The sequence below is a fragment of the Mirounga angustirostris genome, unplaced genomic scaffold (assembly GCF_029215605.1).
Source record: "Mirounga angustirostris isolate CCGP_5_RB_7025 unplaced genomic scaffold, mMirAng1.0.hap1 SCAF_11, whole genome shotgun sequence".
NCBI lineage: Eukaryota > Metazoa > Chordata > Mammalia > Carnivora > Phocidae > Mirounga > Mirounga angustirostris.
Genome location: NW_026991719.1, coordinates 9695393 through 9706165, shown reverse-complemented (window position 1 = coordinate 9706165; position 10773 = coordinate 9695393). Strand labels below are relative to the sequence as shown.

The window sequence follows — 10773 nt, the reverse complement described above, 5'->3', positions numbered from 1 at the left end:
CAGGCGCCCCATGGGAGAAGCATTTAAACCATGGTGACTCAAAGCAGAAGATAAGCAAATGAATCGAGCAAAGACGGAAGGAAAGAAAGAAAGGCCAGACTTGTGGCATCAGGTACATTCACAGTGTTGCACAATCATCACCACTATGCGTCTCCAGAAGTTTCCCATCATCCCAAACAGAAACTCTGTATGCATTCAATAATAATTTCCCAACCCCCTCTTTCCTTAGCGCCTGGTAATCACGATTCTACTTTCTGTCTCTACGAATTTGCCTCTTCCAGGTACCTCATGTGAGTGGAATCATATAATATTTGTCCTTTTGCAACTGGCTTATTTCACTTGATGTAATGTTACCAGGGTTCATCCATGTTGTAGAACGTATTAGAATTTCATCCATTTTTTTATGGCTGAATACTATTCCACTGTATGGATAGACCACATTTTGTTCAACTATTCATCTGTTGATGGACACTTGACTTGTTTTGACTTTTGAGCTATCATGACCAATGCTGCTGTGAACGTTGGTGTACACGTTATCTGTCTGACTCCCTGTTGTTGATTCTTTGGGGTATACACCTAAGAGTGGAATTACTAGATCATATGATAATTCTATAAAGTGGCTACTCTTTAAATCTTGATGCAAAGTAGGGCCGTCTAGGCAAGATGTAAAATTCAGAAGCCATAAAGGAAATTATTTATACATCTAGCTACATAAAAATATGAATTTATTTCAGAAAATTTTATTTCTAAAGCCAAAGACTGAGAAAAACATTGCAACATGAATGAAAGTGAGCTCACGCCAATCAGTAAGAACAAGATGGATAATCCAATAGAAATCTGGCAAACAGGAAGTTTCTGGAGGAGAAGGGGGTGGGGAAGAAAGCAAATGGCCAGTGAACTTCTGAAAAGATACTCACTCTCACCTATAATTGAAGAATTACAAATCAAGTTGTAATTACACAATACACATTTGTAATTACAATTACAACAATGAGATACTGTTTTAAACTATGAGTGGCCCCCAAAGTTGAAATTTTACAACACCCAGTAGTGGCAATAGTGTATCCACAATAGATGTGTGGATACAGAAAGTCTGCTGCAGCATTGTCATGCAAAAAGGATGAAAGAACCCCGAAAGTTTATCACTACGAGACTCAATGAAACGTATGCCGGATACGTATCCAGACAATGGAACATATTCAAAGATAATGGTAATTAAGTTATGGAAAGAATCCAGGCTTTCTGACCTTCTCTCTTCAACAAGGTTCAATGTGTTTGAAGTTCCTTAGAATGGTGCTTGGTGTGTGTGTGTGTGTGTGTGTGTGCGCGTGCACGCACACGCACACACACACGCGCACACGCGCGCACACCTGAATCTTCTATTGTAATTATTTTTAACTGCTGCTCCACATATTTTGCTTCTTGTCTTGCTAATGTCAATGCCAGGAGCTGTAGAGGGAAGTTTCTTCCCAGTGACGCTGCCATCCCCAGATGAGACCCTGCCTCTTCTAGAAGTTTCACAGGCCTCCCACTATCAAGGAACTCAGAACAGGTGCACCAACACCCGGGCATCCCTGGGACCCTGGCAGGTGCCACACCTAAGCTTGTTCTGTCCCCACCGCCTAGGCCTGGAGTTCCAGGATGTACGCACATCCTCCAGCTGTCTTCCCGCACAGCTGTGTTCCCCATTTGCCTGAGTCCGGGAAAGCCCATCTCTTCTCATTTGGGAGTGTCTGAACTGCAATCATTAGTCCCAATAACTTCTTCAGTTTTAACCAAGAGGCCAAAAGGATTCCTAGTAACCTGTGTGGGATATAAATATGCTACTGAACATTAATAAGAGAGCTTAATTCTCCACTTGTGTCCTATAGTTGTTAATTCCTAGAAGCGAGAGAATACGATCACGATCCGCTAAAAAGTCAAAAGCTTACGTTATTATTTACATGATAATGCACACCTTTTGTCTCATTAGAGAAGGATTTTGATGTCCTCATTTTCCTACCATGCATAATAAATAAAAAAGAAATGCATGCTAATTTTAACTCTAAAGTTTTAAGTTAATGATCTCCATCTGGTTTTATTAGCTAGAACTGCAACCTATTTGTGCCCTAACAATTCAAAAAGAGAGAGCTATTTAAAATACAGGTTGGGGAGACACCTGGGTGGCTCAGTTGGTTAAGCGACTGCCTTCGGCTCAGGTCATGATCCTGGAGTCCAGGGATCGAGCCCCGCATCGGGCTCCCTGCTCGGCGGGGAGTCTGCTTCTCCCTCTGACCCTCCCCCCTCTCATGCGCTCTCTCTCTCATTCTCTCTCTCAAATAAATAAATAAAAATATTTTTAAAAAATAAAATAAAATACAGGTTGGGGGGCCGGCGCCTGGGTGGCTCAGTCAGTTATGCGTCATGACTTGGCTTTGGCTCAGGTCATGATCTCGAGGTCCTGGGATTGAGCCCCACATCAGGCTCCCCACTTCTCCCTCTCCCTCTGACAATCCCCCCTGCTCATGCTCTCTCTTTGTTTCTCTGTCTCTCTCTCTCAAATAAATAAATAAAATCTTTATTTTTTAAATAAATAAAATCTTTTTAAAAAAGTACCGGTTGGGTTATATAACTGCTGGGTTTTGTAGCCATCGGAGATTTCCCATTGTCCTGTGAAAATAATCCCGAGGTGCCTGTAATTACTGATCTTATCCGTTGGGCCTCTCACCTAAACTCTTGGACATGCCCTCAACCAACTGTAGCCTGCTGGGTCTCGGCCCTCCTCTCTTTCCTGGGGGGGGAGGGGGCAAGTATGGCCTTTCATATCTCAGGCTCCTGCTCCTATTCTCTCAACTCCCTCCATCACTTTCCTCCAGCTTTATTGAGATATCGTTCACATATAACGTTGGCTTAGTCTAAGGGGTACGGTGTGCTGATATTTGATACACATATGTATCACGAAATGATGACCGCAACAGGGTTAATGCTCCCTTCCCCTCACGTGATGTTTTGTTTTGTTGGTGGTGAGAACATGTAAGATGTACACTGTTGGGCACTGTGTCACGATAGACACTGTGATGTATATGGCATCCCCAGAACTTACTCATCCCATGACTGGAAGTTCGGACCCTCTGACCAACACCTCCCCATTTCTCCCAACCCCAGGCCCCGGCAACCACCATTCTCTGCTCTGTTTGGGGGAGTGCGGCTGTTTGAGGTTTCACATACAAGTGAAAGCCTACTGTACTTCTGTCTCTCCGCCCAGCTTCTTTCACTTAGCACAAGGCCATCAAGGAAGATGCAATTCACAAACCACACCTTTTTCAAGTCTACAGTTCAGCGCTCATTAGTATAGTCACAGCGACGTGCAACCATCACAACAATCCATTGTAGAATATTTTCAGCACCCCAAAAGGAAACTCTATACCCAGTAGTAGCCCATCCTTCTTCCTCCATGCCCCCAGGCCCAGCAACCCCTAATGTACTCTCCATCTCTATGGGTTTGCCTATTCTGGGCATTTCATATCGATGGACTCATACAACACATGGCCTTTTGTGGCTGGCTTCTTTCACTTAGCGTGTGTTCAAGATTCAGCCACGCTTAACCACGTAGCACGCACCAATACTTTGTCCCTCTTTGCGGCTGAATAATCTTCCGTTGTATGGATAGACCACATTTTGTTGCTCTACCTGTGGATGGACATCTGGGTTGTTTCCAGTTCTTGCCTATTATCAAGAATGCCTCTGGGACACCTGGGTGGCTCAGTTGGTTAAGTGACTGCCTTCGGCTCAGGTCATGGTCCTGGAGTCCCAGGATCGAGTCCCGCATTGGGCTCCCTGCTCAGCGGGGAGCCTGCTTCTCCCTCTGACCCTCCCCCACCTCATGCTCTCTCTATCTCTCATTCTCGCTCTCAAATAAGTAAAATCTTTAAAAAAAAAAAAAAAGTGCCTCTGGGACACCTGGGTGGCTTAGTCGGTTAAGCGTCTGCCTTCGCTCAGGTCATGATCTCGGGGCCCCAGGATCGAGCCCCGCGTCAGGCTCCCCACTGGGAGCCTGCTTCTCCCTCTGCCTGCAGCTCCCCCTGCTTGTGCTCTGACAAATAAATAAATAAAATCTTTTTTTTTTAATGCCTCTATTGACATTTGTTCACATTTTTGTGCAGACCAGTTTTCATTTCTCTCGGGTATATACTGCAAGAGGAATTGCTGGTCACATGCTACGTAAATGTTAACCTTTTGAGGAACTGTCAAACTGCTTTCCAAAGTGGCTGCACCATATTACATGCTCACCAGCCGTGTATGAGGGTTCAGTTTCTCCACATCCTCAGCAACATTCGTTATTGTCTGTCTTCTAGATCATAGCCCCCCTCCTGGGTGTGAAGTGAGATCTTATTGTGGTTTTCCTATGCATTTCCCTAATGTCCGATTACGCTGAGCATCTTTTCACGTGGATCCTAGCCATTCGAAGAGCTTCTTTGAGGTAAGATTTATTCAGATTCTCATCACTCTTTATAGTGTATTTATCTACCTCTTCACTTGCGTGCTAACAACCCTCAGCCCCACCTTCACCCCCCCAGGTCAGCTGTGCGCGTTAGCAGGCGGACGTTAGTGCAGAAACCCCTGGGTCCTGGGTGAGCCAGCAGGGTCTGCAAGGCCCGCAGAGAAGAGCAGGCCTGGCTCTCAGGCTCTAGTCTCCTCCCTCCTCTCCGCCCCGCTGCTGGGCTGTGAGTAATTCTTTGCTCTCTTTCCCACCACACCCAGTCCCAAATGAATAGTCACTTCCTGGTCTTAAAGCTGATACTCCAATTGCTAAGGACTTCTCTTTCTCTTTGCAAGAGGTCAGAGTGCATGCAGTCTGCAGAATACTGGCCCTGCACTTTGATCACCAGGGCTACTCTTTCCTACTGAGGAGTGGCTGTTTTCTGCTACAGAGAATCCAGGGCATTGGCGGGGGCCCCCTCCCCTGCAGCACTGCAGATCTGCCTTTGGCACGGGCCCCAAAGCAGCCCTCCCCACAGGAACTGCGCTGAGTTCATGGACTTGCCTAGCTTTTACCCTGAGAGTGAACACCTTCTAATCTGATCTCACCCAAAAGAATGCCCCCCTCGTACCCTCTTATTGAAAAGTCATCCAGTATCCGCGCTCTGCCTTCTGCCTCCGTCCTTCCCCACCAGTCCTGTGAGGCATTATGGGCCTACACTGCACTGTTTGAAAGGATGAAATCTGGAACTTAAATAACCAAGGCGATGCAGTGAGAAGCAATATGGCCAGGTGTTAAGAACTTGAACTCTAGAACCAGACCATCTGGGGTTGGTTGAAGTTCAGCTAACAAGTGAATCAATCTTTCCTTAGCTCGGTTTCCCTGTCCTCATACCACCTACCTCACAGGGATGGTGTTAGAGGGCTTTACAACAGTGTCGGGCACATAGGAAGCACTGAATGGGTGAGCTGCTAACATCTGCGAGCCCATAGCAGAATACGGTAAGGCTGTTTAAATGGATCATGAAGACGCACATTTCTTGGCATGCACAGTAGCTGTTTGAAATACCCCTGGATCAGGAACATGTGTGGACCCACAGAAGCATAGACCCTGAGAGGCTAACGGTAGTTTTCACTGAGTAGCAGAATTTTACTTGACTGTATTTACTGATTGGTCTTTTCCTTATTTTCTACGTTGTCAGTATTCATTATACATAACTTGAATAACGCTTCAGAGTAAAGAAAATAATTCTCTGCTTACCTCGTTGAACCCTGTGACTTCCTGGTTTCAGGTCCCCTTTGTATGGGAGGTACACTCATATCGTTGTGACTGTTTTGTTTGCTTGCCTGCTTTGGGGGCGTGGATTATATTTAGAGAGAGTGGTTAACCATTTTGGTTTTAGTCTTCCTACAAATTCACGTTTCCTTAAGTATCCACTCTCCTGAAAGCTTAAGGAGGCATAGTTCGGCCCCAGCAAGCAGCAGAATCCATGTCTCTTGCCTCCCGTTCCAGGCTTTGTCCTCCTGCGCCATCTTTGATGGGCAATCGTTGATCGCTCAGGTTTGCTAGAGCACACAGTGCCCTACCCTAGGAGATTGGTCAACTAGTTGTGATTTAAAGAAACACTCCACCGCAGGATTAAAAGAACAAATTATTTCAGCTGAGAGGCACCAACAAGTTTGAACAATAACATCTGATTAATTAACACGGAAAATCAGGTCAGTCCCAATTGGTTTCTGTCTGTAGATAAAACTTAAATCACGCTGCTTGTAATTATGCAATGTCAGAACAGCGTGTCCAATTCAGGAAAGACCTCAGGCCTACTGATGGTTCGGTGTCACACGGCCCAAACAGCTGGATGCCTGGACGGCATGGAGTTGGGTGTTGGGGTGCTACTGTGTTTCCTTTTCTGTAAAAACTGGTAATGACTCATACTCCAACATTCCTCGTGGCCTAGTTCGAAAATATGCAGTGTTAAGTTCTGCCCGTGGCCCCCAATTTTTATCATTAGACAAAAGATGCTCCACATATCCCCAGTAAAAAGTTCAGGATGACTTCCATTAGGTAGGGTGGATCTCAAAAAAAAAAAAAAAGGACCAGAATCTACTGTGGCCTTGGATCTGACATAAGGAAAAGATGTTATTATTCATGATCAAGGTTAAGAATTTACTTAATGTGCCATCATTTACTTCTTAGCCACATTTTCCCTCCAGTATCTATTCAAAACAAATATCACACTCGAAAGTCACTTTTAAAAGATATCTGCCCAGAATTAAGACATGCCTATACTAGCGGAGAGAGACAGATGAAGGGATGGGCAAATGTTTGGTGAAAATGTCCTCAAATTGCTGCATCCTTGGTGTTTCTTCTTTTTGTCCAGTTGTGTGGTCACGTCTCCCTCCTCTGACTTCTACCACGCCGGTTTGTTTAGGCCCAGACTTGGCATCCTGACCACAGAGGATGTGACACATTGTCAGCAGCACTGGAGTCTCAGGGTTTCTCAAAAGATCATCCCAAGCCACCCCTATCTAGATAATCTGGGTTATTGTCACCACACACTTACTGAATAAAACATATCTAGGAGTGGAATTTGGAAATCTGCATGTCAATCAAACTTTCCAAATTATTCTAGGCACACACCACAGTTAGAGAGTGAAGTGTCCATTGGTTAGGTGAACATTCTGTTTTCGGGAGACTGACCTTAACCCCCAGCCAGAGTACTAAGGATTGGGTGAAAGCCAGTGGCACCTCCTAGCTCCTTACTCTGCTGTCCAAGATGGTGGAGGGGTCAGGAGTGGGGCGCGGAACAATCCCAGCATTGTGAAAGTGATTCAGAGTGTACAATAGGACCCCGGTAGGAGAATGAAAAGGCAAGACGAGACAGGGAGAAAATATTTACAAATCACATATCTGAGAAAATATTTACAAATCACACATCTGAACTCATATCCAGAATTATCTAAACAACTCTCGCATTCTAATAATAAAAACAAACAACTCAACTTAAAAATGACCAAAAGATTGGATCAAACACTTTACTAAAGAAGAGAGGCAGATAGCAAAGAAGTACATGGGTAGATGTTCGACATCATTAGTCATTAGGGAAATATGAACTAAACCCAGCATGAGATACCACCATAAAGGGAAGAATGCTTACGATTTTTTTTAACTGACAATGCTGCCAAGGATGTGAAGCCACTGGAAATCCTACTAGTGGCAATGGAAAATGGTCCTGCCATTTTAGAAAACTGGTCGTTTCTTATAAGATGAACGTGCACTCGGGGTGTCTGGGTGGCTCAGTTGGTTAAGCATCCGACTCTTGGCTTCAGCTCAGGTCATGATCTCAAGGTGGTGGGGTCGAGCCCCATGTTGGGCTCTGGACTCAGCGTAGTCTCTGCTTCAGATTCTCTCTCCCTCTTTCTGCTACGCATGCACGTGCGCACTCTCTCTCAAATAAATAAATAAATAAATAAATAAATAAATAAATAAATAAATAAAATCTTAAAAAGAAGAAGAAGAAGAAGAACGTGCCCTCAGCATTCCCACGCCTAACCCCAGTAGGATGGTATAAGGAGGTGGGGCTTTGGGACGTGATTAGGTCATGAGGGTGGAGCCCTCAGGATTGGGATCAGTGCCTTATAAAAGGACTCTCTCACCTCCTTTTTTTTTTTTTTAAGATTTTGTTTATTTATTTATTTATTCAGAGGGAGAGGGAGAAGCAGACTCACCACCGAGTAGAGAGCCCGACTCAGGGCTCCATCCCAGTGTCTGAGCTGAGGCAGACACTTAACCGACTGAGCCACCCAGGCACCCCTCACCCTTTTTTTTTTTTTTTTAAATATGGCCCACTTCACAAACTGGCATGTCATCCTTGCTCATGGACCATGCTAATTTTCTCGGTAGTGGTCCAGTTTTAGTGTGTGAGCTGCCAAAACAAGCATTCTCGTGCCCTCTTTCTGGGGCTACAACAAGAAGACAGCCCTCCCCCGACCTGCAAGAGGCCCCCCACCAGAACCTGACTACGCCTGGCACCCTGATCTTGGTCTTCCTGCCTCCAGACCTGTGAGATATAAATTTCTGCTGTTTATAAGCCACTCCGTCCATGGCACTTTGTTACAAAGGCCCAAACTAAGACAACAGGAAAAATGGAAACACACGCCCACATAAGCCTCTGTACGGGGAACGTTTATAGGGGCACCGTCCATCATTGCCCCAAACTCGAAACAACCCAAATGCTCCATCAACAAGGAAATGTATAAACAATCTGTGGTGCATACTGTGATCAGTACTATAAAAAAGAACAAAGCACCGATCCGGTCAACAACATGAACAAACAAAAGCATTATGGGGAGTAAAAACAGCGAGAGACAAAAGACGATGTACTGTTAAGATTCCATTTATGTGGCATTCTGTAAAAGGCCAAACTATAGGGACACAGATCAGTGGTTGTCAGGAACTGGGGATTCGTGGGAGGCAGTGGGCAACTTTTTGAAGCGATACGAATATTCTATATCTTGATTGTGGTGGTAGTTACATGACTATACCTGTTTCTCAAAACTCTTGGAACTGTATACATAAAAAGGACCAAGTATACTATTGGTAAATGATGCCTCGCTAAACCTGCATGATCAACAACAAAGTTCACAGGAGAGTCTGTGGGCCCACAAGGGCATTTACACTAATATATTCATCATTTTCCAAATGAAGACTCACTTGTGCTGGGAGAACTAGAGGAGGAAGTGTTTCCAGAAAAATATGCCCCACCACTGTGGAGGCTTCTGAGGTCTGCCGCGTGGGATTCCAGGGGTAGAAGCATCGACTCCTATAATAAAAGATGCCTCTGCCTGAGTCCGTGGTCACTTCTTCCTAAACAACCCCACATGCCCTTTAGAATAAGAGAGAAATGAGCTCCTAATCATGACGGATCAAAACACTGTACATTAAAACAACTCATATGGGAGCTGAGCCTCAGGAAAGCAATATAAAAAATGTAGGGCCAGGGTGCCTGGGTGGCTCAGTCGGTTAAGTGTCTGCCTTCGGCTCGGGTCATGATCCCGGGGTCCTGGGATCGAGCCCCGCGTGGGGCTCCCTGCTCAGTGGAGAGTCTGCTTCTCCCTCTGCCTCTTCCTCTGCCCCTCCCCACCCCCTCTCATGCTCTATCACCCACTCTCTCAAATAAATAAATAAAATCTTAAAAAAAAAAAGTAGGGCCAGTTGCCACTGCATTGTTTAGCAACCCCCCTGCGAGAGCTAACCTCTCTTCTGAAAACAATTTGTCTTATAAAGACAAATTCAATCAACAGTCTCTCTCAAAAATGGCAAAGAAGATCAAGTAACAGGTGATTTATTTTTGTCCAGAAAACAACTATCTACACAGCAGGAGAGCAAGGGAAAAATAAACGTTTAATAACAACAACAAAAAAGAAAAATAAGGGAAAAAAAAGATATCGAATCACTCCTTTGTTTTAATTTCCCAGTGCCAGATATACCACCTGGGTGGCTGATATATATATATATATATATTTTTTTTTAGAGATTTTATTTATTTATTGTGACTGACATTTCTTATTCCCTGACTCGATCCGTTTGGTGCCCCTCAGACATGGCCAATTCTTTTTCCACAGATGGGAAGGAAGGGGCAAAGAAGAGCATGAGGGTTTTAGGGAAACCAGGTAAATGATGAAACACAGATGGGGTAGACTGGATCCTAGAAGCAGCACCTCAGGTTCTATAAGAAGAGATTCTATAAGAAGTTGCCATTCAGTGAAGCATAAGACACATGTCATGGGTAAAGATCAAAGTTTTAAATAGCAGACAGGGTGGGATGTTAGCCCAAAAGCAATCAGATAGCGTGCACCATTAGAAACAGTGTTTGAAATACCCATTTGGGTGAAAAGGAATTTCCTTTGTAAAGAGTCATGGGTGCTGGGAAACGCAGCTTGTCGAAAGATAAACCCGGTCCCGGTCTTAGCTCTACAGTCTCATGACAACACTACAGGGTCTTAAAATAGTCCCCCTTCTCCAGTCACTTTTGCAAAGCTCTTTAGGATTCCTAGAATTCAGTGGCCCTCAAGTGGGGAGCAGCTGGTACTCAGGAAGTCCCTTCTGAAGGGGGCGGGCAGCTGACCGTGGGGCAGGTCTCTGTGCCCGGGCCTCGGGGGAGCTGCGGACTGGGCAGGGGAATAAGACTTTTTCAAACCCTCAGAACAGACACCACAAGAAGGATCTGATGCCCTGGTCCTGCATATTCCACATTCTTCTCGCTGCCTGCAGTTGTCATGTCAGTCAGGGCTTCATTACAGAGCAAATTTCCC

At 44.9% G+C, this 10773-nt stretch overlaps 1 non-coding gene across 1 annotated transcript; it reads right to left on the bottom strand.

The window, feature by feature from the left end:
• Positions 1-8293: 8293 nt before the first annotated feature.
• On the bottom strand, positions 8294-8400 carry LOC123851567 (U6 spliceosomal RNA). The gene has a single exon (XR_006792642.1). It is a non-coding gene; the product is annotated as a U6 spliceosomal RNA (small nuclear RNA).
• Positions 8401-10773: the final 2373 nt, after the last annotated feature.